The sequence below is a fragment of the Oncorhynchus masou genome, chromosome 2 (assembly GCF_036934945.1).
Source record: "Oncorhynchus masou masou isolate Uvic2021 chromosome 2, UVic_Omas_1.1, whole genome shotgun sequence".
Taxonomy (NCBI): Eukaryota; Metazoa; Chordata; class Actinopteri; order Salmoniformes; family Salmonidae; genus Oncorhynchus; species Oncorhynchus masou.
The window spans coordinates 24,225,924-24,244,488 of NC_088213.1; positions in this window are offsets into that span (position 1 = coordinate 24,225,924).

Sequence of the window (18,565 nt, forward strand, 5' to 3'; positions counted from 1 at the left end):
CTGCATCCAGTTTGCTGAGTAGTGTATTGGAAGCTATTTTGTAGATGACATCGCCGAAGTTGAGGATCGGTAGGATAGCCAGTTTTACTAGGGTAAGTTTGGCGGCGTGAGTGAAGGAGGCTTTGTTGCGATATAGAAAGCCGACTAGATTTGATTTCAGATTGGAGATGTTTGATATGAGTCTGGAAGGAGAATTTACAGTCTAGCCAGACACCTAGATACTTATAGGTACACATATTCTAGGTTGGAACCATCCAGGGTGGTGATGCTAGTCGGGCGTGCGGGTGCAGGCAGCAAACGGTTGAAAAGCATGCATTTGGTTTAAGACTAGTTGGAGGCCACGGAAGGCCACATGCGGACTCTCCTTCACTGCAGCCGAGGTGAGTAAAACATTTAAACGTGTTAACCCTCGCAAGGCTGCAGGCCCAGACGGCATCCCCAGCCTCAGAGCATGCGCAGACCAGCTGGCTGGTGTGTTTACGGACATATTCAATCAATCCCTATACCAGTCTGCTGTTCCCACATGCTTCAAGGGGGCCACCATTGTTCCTGTTCCCAAGAAAGCTAAGGTAACTGAGCAAAACAACTACCGCCCCGTAGCACTCACTTCCATCATCATGAAGTGCTTTGAGAGACTAGTCAAGGACCATATCACCTTCACCCTACCTGACACCCTAGACCCACTCCAATTTGCTTACCGCCCAAATGGGTCCACAGACGATGCAATCTCAACCACACTGCACACTGCACTAACCCATCTGGACAAGAGGAATACCTATGTGAGAATGCTGTTCATCGACTACAGCTCGGCATTGAACACCATAGTGCCCTCCAAGCTCGTCATCAAGCTCGAGACCCTGGGTCTCGACCCCGCCCTGTGCAACTGGGTACTGGACTTCCTGACGGGCCGCCCCCAGGTGGTGAGGGTAGGCAACAACATCTCCACCTCGCTGATCCTCAACACTGGGGCCCCACAAGGGTGCGTTCTGAGCCCTCTCCTGTACTCCGTGTTCACCCATGACTGCGTGGCCACGCACGCCTCCAACTCAATCATGAAGTTTGCGGACGACACAACAGTGGTAGGCTTGATTACCAACAACGACGAGACGGCCTACAGGGAGGAGGTGTGGTGTCAGGAAAATAACCTCACACTCAATGTCAACAAAACTAAGGAGATGATTGTTGACTTCAGGAAACAGCAGAGGGAACACCCCCCTATCCACATCGATGGAACAGTAGTGGAGAGGGTAGTAAGTTTTAAGTTCCTTGGCATACACATCACAGACAAACTGAATTGGTCCACTCACACAGACAGCATCATGAAGAAGGCGCAGCAGCGCCTCTTCAACCTCAGGAGGCTGAAGAAATTCGGCTTGTCACCAAAAGCACTCACAAACTTCTACAGATGCACAATCGAGAGCATCCTGGCAGGCTGTATCACCGCCTGGTACGGCAACTGCTCCTCCCACAACTATAAGGTTCTCCAGAGGGTAGTGAGGTCTGCACAATGCATCACCGGGGGCAAACTACCTGCCCTCCAGGACACCTACACCACCCGATGTTACAGGAAGACCATAAAGATCATCAAGGACAACAACCACCCGAGCCACTACCTGTTCACCCCGCTATCATCCAGAAGGCGAGGTCAGTACAGGTGCATCAAAGCTGGGACCGAGAGACTGAAAAACAGCTCATCTCAAGGCCATCAGACTGTTAAACAGCAACCACTAACATTTAGTGTCTGCTGCCAACACACTGACTCAACTCCAGCCACTTTAATAATGGGAATTGATGGGAAATGATGTAAAATATATCACTAGCTACTTCAAACAATGCTACCTAATATAATGTTTACATACCCTACATTATTCATCTCATATGTATACGTATATACTGTACTCTATATCATCTACTGCATCTTTATGTAATACATGTATCACTAGCCACTTTAACTATGCCACTTTGTTTACATACTCATCTCATATGTATATACTGTACTCGATACCATCTACTGTATCTTGCCTATGCTGCTCTGTACCATCACTCATTCATATATCTTTATGTACATATTCTTTATCCCCTCCCCTCTTTATCCCCCTTTATCCCTTGTGTATAAGACAGTAGTTTTGGAATTGTTACTTAGATTACTTGTTGGTTATTACTGCATTGTCGGAACTAGAAGCACAAGCATTTCGCAACACTCGCATTAAATCAAATCAAATCATCAAATCAAATTTTATTTGTCACATACACATGGTTAGCAGATGTTAATGCGAGTGCAGCGAAATGCTTGTGCTTCTAGTTCCGACAATGCAGTAATAACCAACAAGTAATCTAACTAACAATTCCTAATCTACTGTCTTATACACAGTGTAAGGGGATAAAGAATATGTACATAAGGATATATGAGTGAGTGATGGTACAGAGCAGCATAGGCAAGATACAGTAGATGGTATCGAGTACAGTATATACATATGAGATGAGTATGTAAACAAAGTGGCATAGTTAAAGTGGCTAGTGATACATGTATTACATAAGGATGCAGTCGATGATATAGAGTACAGTATATAGGTATGCATATGAGATGAATAATGTAGGGTAAGTAACATTATATAAGGTAGCATTGTTTAAAGTGGCTAGTGATATATTTACAACATTTCCCATCAATTCCCATTATTAAAGTGGCTGGAGTTGAGTCAGTGTCAGTGTGTAGGCAGCAGCCACTCAATGTTAGTGGTGGCTGTTTAACAGTCTGATGGCCTTGAGATAGAAGCTGTTTTTCAGTCTCTCGGTCCCAGCTTTGATGCACCTGTACTGACCTCGCCTTCTGGATGATAGCGGGGTGAACAGGCAGTGGCTCGGGTGGTAGATGTCCTTGATGATCTTTATGGCCTTCCTGTAACATCGGGTGGTGTAGGTGTCCTGGAGGGCAGGTAGTTTGCCCCCGGTGATGCATTGTGCAGACCTCACTACCCTCTGGAGAACCTTATAGTTGTGGGAGGAGCAGTTGCCGTACCAGGCGGTGATACAGCCTGCCAGGATGCTCTCGATTGTGCATCTGTAGAAGTTTGTGAGTGCTTTTGGTGACAAGCCGAATTTCTTCAGCCTCCTGAGGTTGAAGAGGCGCTGCTGCGCCTTCTTCACAATGCTGTCTGTGTGAGTGGACCAATTCAGTTTGTCTGTGATGTGTATGCCGAGGAACTTAAAACTTGCTACTCTCTCCACTACTGTTCCATCGATGTGTATAGGGGGGTGTTCCGTCTGCTGTTTCCTGAAGTCCACAATCATCTCCTTAGTTTTGTTGACGTTGAGTGTGAGGTTATTTTCCTGACACCACACTCCGAGGGCCCTCACCTCCTCCCTGTAGGCCGTCTTGTCGTTGTTGGTAATCAAGCCTACCACTGTTGTGTCGTCCACAAACTTGATGATCGAGTTGGAGGCGTGCGTGGCCACGCAGTCGTGGGTGAACAGGGAGTACAGGAGAGGGCTCAGAACGCACCCTTGTGGTGCCCCAGTGTTGAGGATCAGCGGGGAGGAGATGTTGTTACCTACCCTCACCACCTGGGGGCGGCCCGTCAGGAAGTCCAGTACCCAGTTGCACAGGGCGGGGTCGAGACCCAGGGTCTCGAGCTTGATGACGAGCTTGGAGGGTACTATGGTGTTGAATGCCGAGCTGTAGTCGATGAACAGCATTCTCAGATAGTTATTCATCTTGTCCAGATGGGTTAGGGCAGTGTGCAGTGTGGTTGAGATTGCATCGTCTGTGGACCTATTTGAGCGGTAAGCAAATTGGAGTGGGTCTAGGGAGTCAGGTAGGGTGGAGGTGATATGGTCCTTGACTAGTCTCTCAAAGCACTTCATGATGACGGAAGTGAGTGCTACGGGGCGGTAGTCGTTTAGCTCAGTTACCTTAGCTTTCTTGGGAACAGGAACGATGGTGGCCCTCTTGAAGCATGTGGGAACAGCAGACTGGTATAGGGATTGATTGAATATGTCCGTAAACACACCAGCCAGCTGGTCTGCGCATGCTCTGAGGGCGCGGCTGGGGATGCCGTCTGGGCCTGCAGCCTTGCGAGGGTTAACACGTTTAAATGTTTTACTCACCTCGGCTGCAGTAAAGGAGAGACCGCATTTTTCCGTTGCAGGCAGTGTCAGTGGCACTGTATTGTCCTCAAAGCGGGCAAAAAAGTTATTTAGTCTGCCTGGGAGCAAGACATCCTGGTCCGTGACTGGGCTGGATTTCTTCCTGTAGTCCGTGATTGACTGTAGACCCTGCCACATGCCTCGTGTCTGAGCCGTTGAATTGGGATTCTACTTTGTCTCTGTACTGACGCTTAGCTTGTTTGATAGCCTTACGGAGTGAATAGCTGCATTGATTGTATTCAGTCATGTTACCAGACACCTTGCCCTGATTGAAAGCAGTGGTTCGTGCTTTCAGTTTCACACGAATGCTGCCATCAATCCAAGGTTTCTGGTTAGGGAATGTTTTAATCGTTGCTATGGGAACGACATCTTCAACGCACGTTCTAATGAACTCGCACACCGAATCAGCGTATTCGTCAATGTTGTTATTAGACGCAATACGAAACATGTCCCAGTCCACGTGATGGAAGCAGTCTTGGAGTGTGGAGTCAGCTTGGTCGGACCAGCGTTGGACAGACCTCAGCGTGGGAGCTTCTTTTTTAGCTTTTGTCTGTAGGCAGGTATCAGCAAAATGGAGTTGTGGTCAGCTTTTCCGAAAGGGGGCGGGGCAGGGCCTTATATGCGTCGCGGAAGTTAGAGTAACAGTGATCCAAGGTTTTTCCGCCCCTGGTTGCGCAATCGATATGCTGATAAAATTTAGGGAGTCTTGTTTTCAGATTAGCCTTGTTAAAATCCCCAACAACGATGAATGCAGCCTCCGGATAAATGGTTTCCAGTTTGCAAAGAGTTAAATAAAGTTCGTTCAGAGCCATCGATGTGTCTGCTTGGGGGGGGATATATACGGCTGTGATTATAATCGAAGAGAATTCTCTTGGTACCATAACATCTGCTAACCATGTGTATGTGACAAATAAAATTTGATTTGATGATTTGATTTGTATGACATTGAAGCTCATTTGGAGGTTAGATAGCACAGTGTCCAAGGAAGGGCCAGAAGTTTACAGAATGGTGTCGTCTGCGTAGAGGTGGATCAGGGAATCGCCCGCAGCAAGAGCAACATCATTGATATATACAGAGAAAAGAGTCGGCCAGAGAATTAAACCCTGTGGCACCCCCATAGAGACTACCAGAGGACCGGACAACATGCCCTCCGATTTAACACTCTGAACTCTGTCTGCAAAGTAGTTGGTGAACCAGGCAAGGTAATCATTAAAAAAATCGAGGCTACTGAGTCTACCGATAAGAATATGGTGATTGAGAAAGTCGAAAGCCTTGGCCAGGTCGATGAAGACGGCTGCACAGTACTGTCTTTAATCGATGGCGGTTATGATTTTATTTAGTACCTTGAGCGTGAATGAGGTGCACCAGTGACTGGCTCGGAAACCGGATTGCACAGCGGAATAAAATTTCTCATAATTTGCAAATAATTTCATAAAAAATTCTACAATGTGATTTTCTGAATTTTTTTCCTAATTTTGTCTGTCATAGTTGAAGAGTACCTATGATGAAAATTACAGGCCTCTCTCATCTTTTTAAGTGGGAGAACTTGCACAAATGGTGATTGACTAAATATTTTTTTGCCCCACTGTAGTTGCGACGATAAGCAAACTCTCCAGATGATAAGACAAATTTAGTGTCTGTGGGAAGCTTGTGATAACACCATACAACCCCTGTAATTTCACCTTCATTTAACTAGGCAAGTCAGTTAAAGAACAAATTCTTATTTTCAATGACAGCCTAGGAACAGTGGGTTAACTGCCTGTTCAGGGGTTGAATGACAGATTTGTACCTTGTTAGCTCGGGGGTTTGGACTAGTAACCGGAAGGTTACTAGTCCAACGCTCTAACCACTAGGCTACCCTGTCGCCTCTAAAACTTTCACTGATACGTATCCATAATGTTAGTGTAGGTCATTTGCATTTTATTGTCGCTATAATGAATTTCGACCTACTAAAAAGAATATAATGCCTTGGGTTAGGGTCCTTTGCTCTGTTTTTTGTAAAACAAAAGAAACTACAGCAGTAGTTTGCCGTGTTGGTAGTATAACCAACACATTGAAACTGAGCACACACACATTCTCAATCCTTGGTGACAGTGATTCAGTCTTTAGGTTTATCCCCTCTTTTGTTGAATTCAGTGAATGTAAGGCTGAACTGACCACTCTACTGACCTTAGTTGGTCTGAGATTCATGCTAAGTCACACTATATCACAGGCCTGCTATTGGCGTTAGTTTACCATAAAAATATAAAATACCATATTTAGAGGGGTACCCAGCTCCAGACGTGTTTTATAGGTTTGCAATCTGGCATTTATGTAGGCTAACAAACATCCTTACGAACCCAGCGTATAGGCTACCTCCTGAAATAGAACCAAATACAAACTGGAAATCCACTCTGACAGTATAGCATACAAAACATTAGGAATACCTGCTCTTTCCATGACATTGACCAAGTGAATCCATTTGACAGCTATGATCCCTTATTGATGTCACCTGTTAAATCCACTTCAAATCAGTGTAGATGATGAGGAGGATACAAGTTAAAGAAGGATTTCTAAGCCTTGAGACATGGAATGGGTATGTGTGCAATTCAGAGGGTGAATGGGCAAGACAAAATATTGAAGTGCCTTTAAACAGGGTATGGTAGTAGGTGCCAGTCACACTGGTTTGAGTGTCAAAAACTGCAACTCTGCTGGGATTTTCACAGGCAACAGTTTCCCATGTGTATCAAGAATAGTCTACCACCTAAAGGACATCCAGCGAACTTGACACAACTGTGGGAAGCATTAGAGCCAACAACAAGGGCCACATCCATGCCCTGACAAATTGAGGTTGTTCTGAGGTCAAAAGGGGATGCAACTCAATATTAAGAAGGTGTCCCTAATGTTTTATACACTCAAGCCGAATGAAACTATTCTAAGACAGTCACTACACATCACTTCAGTTTGTTTTAGTTCTCATGTCTCTTTAAATCCAACCATCAGGTGAAAGCAGCAGCTCCAGAAGAAACTTTAGGGTGAACAGAAACAAGAATCAGAACACATTCCTCAAGTACGAGGCAAGGGAACATTCCACAATCGTTACTGTCAACTTCTGCAAAGCTCATCGAACAAACATCTAAAGTCAAATAGTTGAACAAAAATGCCATCAAGTCTGCCTATCGTCCAACCATGGTGTGAACTGAATATACATTGAGACCACCCACTGGGCACAGGAGTCAGTTCTATGTCTAGTTTTGATAGAAATTTGGTTGAGTTGTCAGCTAATGTGAATTCAACATGAAATCAACCAAAAATATGTAACGGCATTCGTCTGTTGAAGGAGAAGCGGACCAAAATGCAGCGTGGTGGTTACTCATGTTCTTTAATGAAGAATGAACTAGACATGAAATAACTTACTATACAAAACAACAAACGGAATGAGAAAACCTATACAGCCTATCTGGTGACTACAGAGACAGGAACAATCACCCACGAAATACTCAAAGAATATGGCTGCCTAAATATGGTTCCCAATCAGAGACAACGATAATCACCTGACTCTGATTGAGAACCGCCTCAGGCAGCCATAGACTATGCTATACACCCCCAAGACAAAACACACCACAAAAACCCATGTCACACCCTGGCCTGACCAAATAAATGAAGACAAACATAATATATTTCGACCAGGGCGTGACAAAATATCACAATTGTCATTGGATTTAGGTGAAAAGTTGGATGAAAAAAAGACTAAATTCCCTTACGTTGATGACTTTTTGCAAATCCAATCAGTTTCCCACGCTGAGTCAACGTCATCACATTGAATTTTTTATTGTTGAAATTACTTAGAAACTACGCTGATTCAACCAGTTTTTTTTTCAAGTGGGCAACTACACTTAGCATTCTGCAGCTTGACCGGCTACCCCATCCACATCGCTCCGGCCAAATGCCACGCCCTCTGAATTTGTCCTCCCCGATGACTTCTCAAATGCAAACACATTCAAACCGATCTGATTAGTCCCAGAAACCGATGGGTTGGACCAGAGCCGGTCTACACAAATCATGAATCACAATTTTTACGTCTGCACAAACAATTTCTAGGATGGTAGATTGAGACTGATGTATGGAGCAATCGATAGAGCCATGGAATTAAATTCAGGATGAGTTGTCAGGCAAGCATTCTGAAGTTCTAATGTATTTTGCAGTATTTATTTTGTGTTGAGTTGTAGCTACGAGTGACTGGTCATTTATGTCAGTGATTTGAGAACTCTGGCTACAGTATATTGTGACAGAACATCATAGCCCAGAGGTGTTCTGCAGAGTTGCCCATTCTCTGACATTGCTTTTTATTGCAATTTACTTAGCCTGTTTATAAACTATTACCGAGCTCACCTGTTTCTATGGCAACAAAACCAGACCAAAGTGATAGCTGACATGTGTGTGCTGTGTCATATCCAATTAAGTCAGACTGACTATATACCACCATTATGTCTTCCTCTGCTCTGGAGGAAAATCAATAAATATGGACGTGTCCAACAAGGATCCCCCTTCTTGTTTCTTTTATTATCCACTTTGGACTAGAAGGAAACCGGGAGGCTAAGATAGATCAAGCCACTAGGATGTCACTGATGCTACAAGGGGCAGGTGCTCTGTAGACACCATTCAAAACTTGGCCTATTCAGTCCAAACTCCTCTAACGCTCCATTCATGCATAGCAAAACACCATCTGCTGCTGTTTTGCCTGGAGCAATCACAGCTGACCAAAAAAAACATGATACCAGCTGTTGCCAAACAAAAGCCAAACAAAGGGGGCAGGAAAAGGTTAGACAAGTTTGACCGCGCTGAATATTACTCAGTGGAGAGAGGGAGAGAGCAGGAGAGGAGGTAGATGGAACATTTTTGTTGGCTCCCTCAAATCATCAGAGTAACAAGTGTCTATCCAGAAACAGTGAGTGCAATTTAATCCCTTAGTCTACAAGAGCCTTAAAGCATCAGTGGATCAGGAGATGATAAAGACGGAGACTGTGGATGAGGATGGTTTCACTGTTCACACAGTCACCCTCAGTTCTATGTGTGCTCCGGGGACAAAAACAAATGGACTAGGGGGGAAACATCATGGTATATTATCACTGTCCTGGTGCCTGCTGTAGCATGGAGAAGCTGGTAGGAGAGCATGTAAAACACAGGTGTTAAATGAGACTGAATTAAACAGGCAGAGGGCCAGAGGGGGAATCACATGATAGAGAAGGAAGAATTATTTTAGTGAATATACTAGAAATGTGTAATAGTTGACAAGCCTGAGAACTAATCATAAGACCATATCAACAGACTAAATCACATTCAAAATCAACAAATCGAAGGAAAATCGAATGATCCACTGAAGAAAAACTGGTATTTTCAGAGAATATAGAAATGTATAATAGTTAACATACCTTGTCACCAGACCATATCAACATATCTTTACACTTAAACTAAACAAACAGATTAGGTAAACAAATATAAACATAATCAGAGAGGGCTGGGTCACAACCTAAATGAGTGCATCTCATTGCATCCTTCCTTATTAAGGGGCTCTATTTGTCCCCATCAGTGTGATGCTCATTGCCCTGTATTGTAGAATGATTGGCACCAGTCCCTGGACCCTGTGAGACTGATCCTGCTCTAATGTATGGCTGGTTGACCTGGGGGAGGAGCAGCCAGGAGATGTGGAAGACTGAACAGCTTGCATGCCTTCAGACTTCAGCTGTCCATGCAGACTGTGACTGTGTCAGAAATGGTACCCTATTCACTTGTGCACTGCTTTTGACCAGAGCCCCATGGTGGCTCTGGTCAAAAGTAGTGCAATATATATGAAATAGGGTTCCATTTCGGACACAACCTGACAGGGTTGGGCTCAATTCAGATTCAAAGAAATCCCACTCAGTCATAGAACATGTGAGTTTCATTGATTCTGACAGGTCACACTTCCAGATACCAAAGAATACATAACTTTTGCCTGGAAACAATGTTTCTCTTTCAACATTAGTGCTTAGAACAGCCAATTATATTTCCACCAACCATTTCATTTGTTTGGCTTCTTTTTGAAGGTCAACTTGAGGGTTAAACTAATGCATTCTGGGAAATGAATTTTCCCCACAATTATCCAAATTTAAGTGATTTATGAAATTAAAAATAACTTAGAATATTCTCATACAGTGTTTGTTTTCCTTGATCATACATTTTTTACATTTTCTTCTGAAAATCAAATGTTCAAACAATATTTTATATTCATGTATTTAACGACATGTTTGATGTTTTATGTACAATATGTATATTTGTATAGGGTACACCTAATATAGAATAGAAGAGGAATTTGGATTTCATTGAATTTCAATTCCTTCAATTCTATTTCCTTTAATCCAAATAAAATTTGCAATTCTGTATCATGTTTACTACTTCAATTCAAATTCAATTCAAAGATTTCATTGGAATTTGAGGCACTCTCAATTCAATTCTGAATTGTGCCAAACCCTGCAACCTGTGAGCTGTAAAAACACTATTAGAGCCACACAGAACTGTTGTCAGAATAGGGCAACCATCTACAAAAGTAACAACGTGTCACAAATACATGCAGTGCAGTGGGCACTAACAATATACTACCACCAGTACACAGAGGCGGAAAGGGGAAAGGGATACCTAGCCAGTTGCACAACTGAATGCATTCAACCACAATGTCTCTTCCGCATTTAACCCTACCCTTCTGAATCAGTAAGGTGCGGGGGGCTGCCTTAATCAACATCCATGTCATCAGCACCCGGGGAACAGTTGTTGTTGGGGATTAACTGGGCAGAAAGGCAGATGTCTCCACCTTGCTGGGTCAGGGATTTAAACCAGCAACCTTTTGGTTACTTGCCCAATGCTATTAACTGCAAGGCTAGTTGCCTAAAAGGTGTGTGTGCATGTTGGGATACTGAAAGTATGTTTAATGATGACTGTGAATGAATGGTACATTTCCTTTTCCATCTGAGGCTGTAAGAGAGGTGTCTATTGGTGGAACTTGCATTTACAAACAGACATTGATGATAATGCAATTTGACTAACAAATGCAATTTGACTAACAAATGTATGCAGGTGTTGTTTTTGCACCGGATTGTCAGTTTGTTATTTATGCTGTCTCTTCCAATAGATTTATGTTGTTCAATAGATTGATCTTGGAAATACTTTTTCAGGAAAAAGGAGTTTTGAAATTAAGACTCTAACATAATTAGATCAACTTTCTCCTCATTCATTTCTAAATCTACTGTAGCTAAGTTAAATGACACTATGTCTGTATGCCTGGAGAAGGAGGAGAGAGGGGCAGGCTCCAGTCTGTTACCATTAGCCTATTAGAGGTGATTTGGCTGCTGTACTGATTTCAGTGCCTGCAGTTTTATCAGTTTAAAGCACAGGCAGCGTTCATTATTTCTTTGCCGGGAGGGTCAGCCTCTCTTCAGCAGAACAAGTGTGGGTTGTGTTTCTGTCAAAAAGGGGGTTTAGTGCTTGACCCGCAAAGCCATTCAGCTCTCAGAGTGATCCATTGTTTGTGTCCTCTCTTTGTTTGCACTGTACAGAAGAGAGACAGAGGGAGGGAAGGGGCCAGTGCAGGGGGAGGGAACAGGGGAAAAAGCAGGGGTCTTCAGTGCAGTGTCAGAGGTTTGCACTCTTCTTCCCACTCTACACACACAGATCCAAGCCTACAGTAGGCCTACACAGTTTACTCTAAGTCCATGCTCTGTGAATGTCAACCTGAACTCCTAGTAGGCGTGATTATCAACTACAACGAGACAGCCTACACCAGGAGGAGGTGAAAGCCCTGGTTGAGTGATGCCAGAAAAATAACGTCTCCATAAATGTCGACAAAATGAAGGAGCTGATAATGCACAACAGGAGACAGCAGAGAGAGCATGCCCGCATCCACATTGACAGGGCAGCAGTGGAGAGGATCAAAAGATTCAAGTTCCTCAGTGTGCACATCACTGAGGACCTGAAACACACCCTTCACACCTACACCGTGGTGAAGGTGTAACAGCACCTCTTCAACCTTAGGAGGCTGAAGAAATTTGTTTTGGCCCCTAAGACCCTCAAGAACTTCTACAGATGCACCATCGAGAGCATTTTGTCGGGCTATATCACCGCCTGATACTGCAACTGCACCGCCCGCAACTGCAGGGCTCTCCAGAGGGTTGTGCGGTCAGCACACTGTCTGCCCTCCAGGAAATCTACAGCACCCAGTGTCACAGGAAGGCCAAGAAGATCATCAGGATCTTAGCCACCTGAGCCATGGCCTGTTCACCCCACTAACATCTAGAACAGAGCTGCCCAACCCTCTTCCTGGAGATTTACCGTCCTGTGGGTTTTCAGTCCAACCCTAATTTAACACACCTGATTCTACTAATTAGCTGCTCAACAAGACCTTAGCTAGCTGAATCAGATATGCTAAATTAGGGTTGGACTGAAGACCTACAAGACTGTAGATCTCCAGTAAGAGGGTTGGGCAGCCCTGATCTAGAAGGTAGAGACAGTACAGGTGCATCAAAGCTGGGACCGAGAGACTAAACCGCTTCTATCTCCAGGCCATCACTGTTAAACAATCATCGCTAGCCGTGTCCGCCCAGAACCCTTCACTAAAACCTTAGACACGGTCACTAGCCGGCTACCACCCGGTACTCAACCCTGCACTGTAGAGACTTCTGCCCTATGTATTGTCATTCAACACTGCAGTGACGGTCTGTGATGTTTAAGATGAGGGAAGAAGATAAATGTTTTTATGAGCATTGCCTTCTTTCTATTACAGCATATTGTATTACTGTCATCCTATTCCATTCACCCAGCTCAATATAACATTGATAGGTTTAGGCTACTACATGACACTCTAAAATTAAATTAAAACGTAGGTGCAAAGATCAAGAGAAAAATGTGATTAATCAATGTGACAGACAGCGACACATTCAATACCGCCTTCTTACACTCTTCAATACACTCTTGCCTGCATCTAGCTGATCTGGGGTGAAATCATTAGTCCAACGGTTGCAAACAAGAGTTTCTATTGGACAAATTCAGGTATGTTTATCCCAGTTTCATTTCGTTGGCTTCCGTTTAAGATTTTTTTTACCAAATCGGTGGAATGAATACACCCCTGATCACACACAAACACAGTTCAATTTCTGTCACGTCTACTCCCCTCCTGCATTCGACGTTGCCAGTTTACTAACCACCGGTGCAGGGGACCATCATTACGCGCACCTGGCATTCATCATTACGCGCACCTGCACTTCATCATTAAGCACACCTGGACTCCATTACCTCACTCATTACCCCCACTTTACACTTTCATAGCAGCCACATACAAACAGCATAATAATTTTGCTTGTATAATTCCTTCTCGCATCTACAGGTTCTCCTCCTCTCTCACCTTTTCCATTCGCTTGTGCTTTAGTGCACAACACATCAGCTGTCTGTAACTAGGCAAAACATATTTCCAAGCCAAACCTTCATATCATAACCTCTAACCACTACACACTGCCTACATCGTTGTCCCCATATTAGATAATGTCATCGTCAACATAGCTAGAACTAATGAATTAGTAAACACACTACAATCATGCAGTACAGTTTACAGTCAGCAAGCAGTTTAACAGTTACACCAGAAGGCCACAGTGGCAATATATTAATAACACCAAAAGCTTACCCTGACTTGGAAGAGTTCCAGTGTTGGATAGCCATAGCCAGCTAGCTAACATAGCATCCCTCTCTGTCTGAGCCGGGTGTTTGAGTATGCTAAACTAGCTAACTGCATATAGTTAAGTGAAAGTGAAAAAAAAACAATGAAATCTCTCTCTCTTGCTTCTCCTTCATTTTTAAAGAAATTAATTATTGTCTTTCTCTCTCTTTGACTAAACTACTCCCCACATTGTATGAACTGCAGTGCTAGCTAGCTGTAGCTTATGCCTTCACTATTAGATTCATTCTCTGATCCTTTGATTGGGTGGACAATGTGTCAGTTCATGGTGCAATAGCTCTGATAGGTTGAAGGATGTCCTCTGGAAGTTGCATAACTACTGTGTGGGTCTATGGAAGGGTTGAGAACTGCAAGCCTCCTATGTTTTGTATTGAAGTCAATGTACGTAGAGAAGGAAGGAAACTAGCTGTCCTCCGGTCCCACCCTGGTGTTACCCTACAGAGTGCTGTTGAGGCTACTGTAGACCTTCATTGCAAAACAGTGTGTTTTAAGAATTATTTGGTGACGTGAATATATTTATTATAGTTTTATCTAAAAAGGATAACATTTTTTGTTTCACAATTTTTCCTTAATGAAATTCACTGAGGATGGTTCTCCCCTTCCTCCTCTGAGGAGCCCCAATAGAACACTGGTAACTTTAATAATGTTTACATACAGTTTTACCCACTTTATATGTGCAGTACATACTGTATTCTAGTCATGGCTCTTCCTATATAACTACTGGTGTACACACCTTTTCTGTTGACATACTGTCCATAGTGAGTGTACAAAGATGTCACCAAGGCAAAGGGTGGCTACTTTGAAGAATCTCAAATATAAAATATATTTTTAATTATTTAACACTTGTTTGGTTACTTCATGATTCCATATGTGTTATTTCATAGTTTTGATGTTGTCACTAATATTCTACAATGTAGAAAATAGTACAAATAAATAAAAACCCTTGAATGAGTAGGTGTGTGGATGAAATTGAGATATGTTGTCCCTGGCAAGATCCCAAGATCCCATAATGTCATAGAAGAATTTTGTTTTTGCACGTTCTTACTAATTAATAAAAAACTGAAAGCTGAAATGTCTTGAGTCAATAAGTATTCAACCCATTTGTTATGGCAAGCATAAATCCACAAGTAAAAATGTGCTTAACAAGTCACATAATAAGTTGCATGAACTCACTCTGTGTGCAATAATAGTGTTTAACATGATTTTTGAATGACTACCCAATGACTACCCAATCTCTGTATCCCACACATACAGATGATTGTAAGGACCCTCAATACTGTGTTCCTTACAGGACATTCTGTCCCTACCCAGGGAGGGGGGAGACCTTGGTCTTGTAGTAGATTGCTTAACAGGTGGGAGACAATGTGGAAAGGCTTGTGAACTATATTGCCATTGTATCTGAGAGGAGGAGGGACATTTATGATGAAATGTTAGGTATATAAACCAATGTACATTGTATTATGACCAGCGCTCTCGAGAATAAATGCTATTGGCTAATTTTGGTCGACTGGTCTCTGTCCATTTTATGCAAATAAGGATCTTACAAATTCTTAGAACAGACAGAGTGATTTAAATTGAATTGGTTAATGAATACATATAGGAATTGTAAAATTCCTTTAACAATTTGGTCCTTCGAGCGGATTTCCAAAATCTGTCCCTGTCGTCCGAAGGTAGCACGCCGAAAACCGTGCACGGGCGGGTCGTTGAACCGTAAATTAAAGACCTGGCCCCTGAATTGGGGTTCAAAGAACAGGCCGGTATATATCTAAGGCCGACAGAGACGGTGACGGAATCTCACGAACATTGCTTTTCCCAGTCTACAAGACGACGGTAAATGGTCTTTATTCTGGAATTTGGGGCGAATGATATCTTTGATTTGATGTTCTAAAAATGTTTAGAATTTATCAATAATAGGAGCTTCATTATTCCAAACAGGTTTATGGGGTTTTGTATGACCAATATACACACGGTTTTGTATGACCAATATACAGAGTTGTAACAGGTCCGCGATGACCTGAGGTAAGGAGTCCTACCATAAATAAAACTAAACTTAATAACAGAGGTCCATTCGCCCGAGATTAAGCCGGGATACTAAATGGGTGTTGTTAGGTAGGACGGATGTCTTGTACAAATAATAACTAACAGGATCAGTTAACCTACTCAACACTTGGATAGTGTCCAAAAAGGAGGAGAGGGAAGCCTAAAGTAGTGAAGGGAGATACGAGATATTGGTGTACTTTAAAAATCCTCCGACACAACCCGAAATAAGAGGTTAACTAGGGATTTATGACCCCTGGGTAATGGCTTATAGTTGTATAGGTAACACCTAATATCCGATCGACAGTCAACGCTATAGATAAAGTTTCCAGAAAGGAGAAAACACAAATAGAAATCCATACACATAGATTGTAAGCATTAAAGAGACACACACTTAGTCAGGCAGGAGAACAAACATAATGACTTGGTAATTGTATACAGCACATACATAGATCATAGAAATATATACAACTATATTGTGAGAATATACTGTAGATTATAACTATAGTAATTGAATAGCGGTAGAAAAGAACACACACATAGAAGGTAAAAAGCACATACACATAGAAGAAAATAAGGGGACATATAGAAAAAGAGAGAGAGAGAGTAAGGAGAATTCTTGCTGGGTAAAAGCTTGGACCTTTGAATTAGGGCTATTTTCTGGGAATTGTCTCGGTGCCGGAGTTTGTGACTACAGACAACCATAATAATCGGGGTGTTGGTGGGGAGGCTCCATCATTCCAATAGTGATGGTGGTTCAGTGGTAAACCAGCATCATTCCAAGCTTGAGACCCAAGTTCGGTTCCAGGTAAATGCTCTGACTAAAATTTGAGTTTTTGATTGTAATTTAAACTATTTGTATGTTTTGCCGAGAAAGATATGTTCGCTTGTGTTTGTATAAGATATAAATTGAACTTTTTAATAGATTGTTTAGGTGAAATGGAAAGACCAATCCATTCTAAATAATAGCAGGGCGATGTCGTTGGAATACGCTATCTTGCCTAAATAGCCCTCTGGAATAACGTATTGGGAATGGAGTCGTATTCAAAATGCTGAATCATAGATGAGACAGTTACCTACATCTAATGAATTTGAAATAATAACAAAGAGATAACTACTGTAGTGTTGTGCCCATCAAAATATTTTTTTAACATACATTATACATTTAGCGAAGTACATGGTGCTTTTACATTTTGGAGTAGAGAAAGTTGAAAAGTTTGGTTTTGCTCTTACGATAGGATTTAAGCAGAACTCAGTTGGAGTAGGGGGTATATTTTTGCCTAGAGGCAGGAATGAGAGAGTTAGTTGCTGTGTGGGCTACTAATTTTCAGGGTAAGTTACTGGAGGCAGGTTGTGTGATAACGTAAGACTGCGTCATTACGTTGAATACACAATAACGTTACTCAAATTGATTTGACCGTTGTTCAGGTACACTCTTTTCTGTACTTCTGGCAGTACAATTTTGATTAAGAGATGTTGATTGATGTTGTAAGTTCTATTCAAGATCCAACATTTGTGATTAATTGGGTTTGGCTTGTCGAACCCGTACTACTGCTGCTGCAGTCAGCCAACAATGATTTGCAATTGGCTGAAGTTGCTGCGGCTTGGGCACCGCCTGTTGCTGACGTCTCTCACAATGCACTTTTGCAGCCAGGCAATGAGGTTGTGACTGAGGGTGACAGAGAAAATAGTTTGTGTCATTTAGAGGGAAAATGCTTGCGTTGTAGATTTGAGTCACTTTTCAAAAGTTGATAAAAGTTCCAAATACGTTTTTAAAAGTTGCTCAATATCGTCAGGGTAGTCTGAAAAGATGCTAAAACTAGCAACAAAATTGCTAGCTGGCCATCACTGATTGGTAGCGTTCACTGGGCTATATTTGGCTATAAGAGAGGGAGGTCTGAATAGTTGTATCTTAAAAGTTTTGTAATAGTTCCCGGTTATTGATTTTGGTTTGATTGTTTAGGTAACACCAGTGAAATTTAACAGGAAGTTAAGGTATACTAACATTATAATCTGTTTCCATTACGGGGAACAATGAAAGGTCCGCAGAGGATTGCAGGCTGAGTTCATTTGATTTTAAAGGGACAGTGCACGTTTATCACAGTTGTGTGTGTCTAATGGCAGGGTGTTCCTAACAAGCATTTTGGGGAGACTATTTGGAGAATGACTGACTGAGTTATATGAAACATTGAGGAAATTTAAAACAAAGGATTTGAGGGAGTACAATAGTATTATCATAATTATTAGGTTTTGTTTTTAGTAAACGTTTGGGTTTAGAGACAAGATATCTTAACTTCTTGAAACTCCCCATCCCGGATCCGGGTTTGTGACTAAAGCCTCAGGCTCATTAGCATAACGCAACGTTAATGATTTCTGAAAATCGCAAATAAAATGAAAATAATGCGTCTGCTCTCAAGCTTAGCCTTTTCTTAACAACACTGTCATCTCAGATTTTCAAAATATGCTTTTGAACCATAGAAATTGACTAATTTGTGTAAGAGTATGCAAAGCTAGCATAGCATTTTGAGTAGCATTTAGCACGCAACATTTTCACAAAAACCAGATAACCAAATAAATAAAATAATTTACCTTTGAAGAGCTTCTGATGTTTTCAATGAGGAGACTCTCAGTTACATACCAAATGCGCAG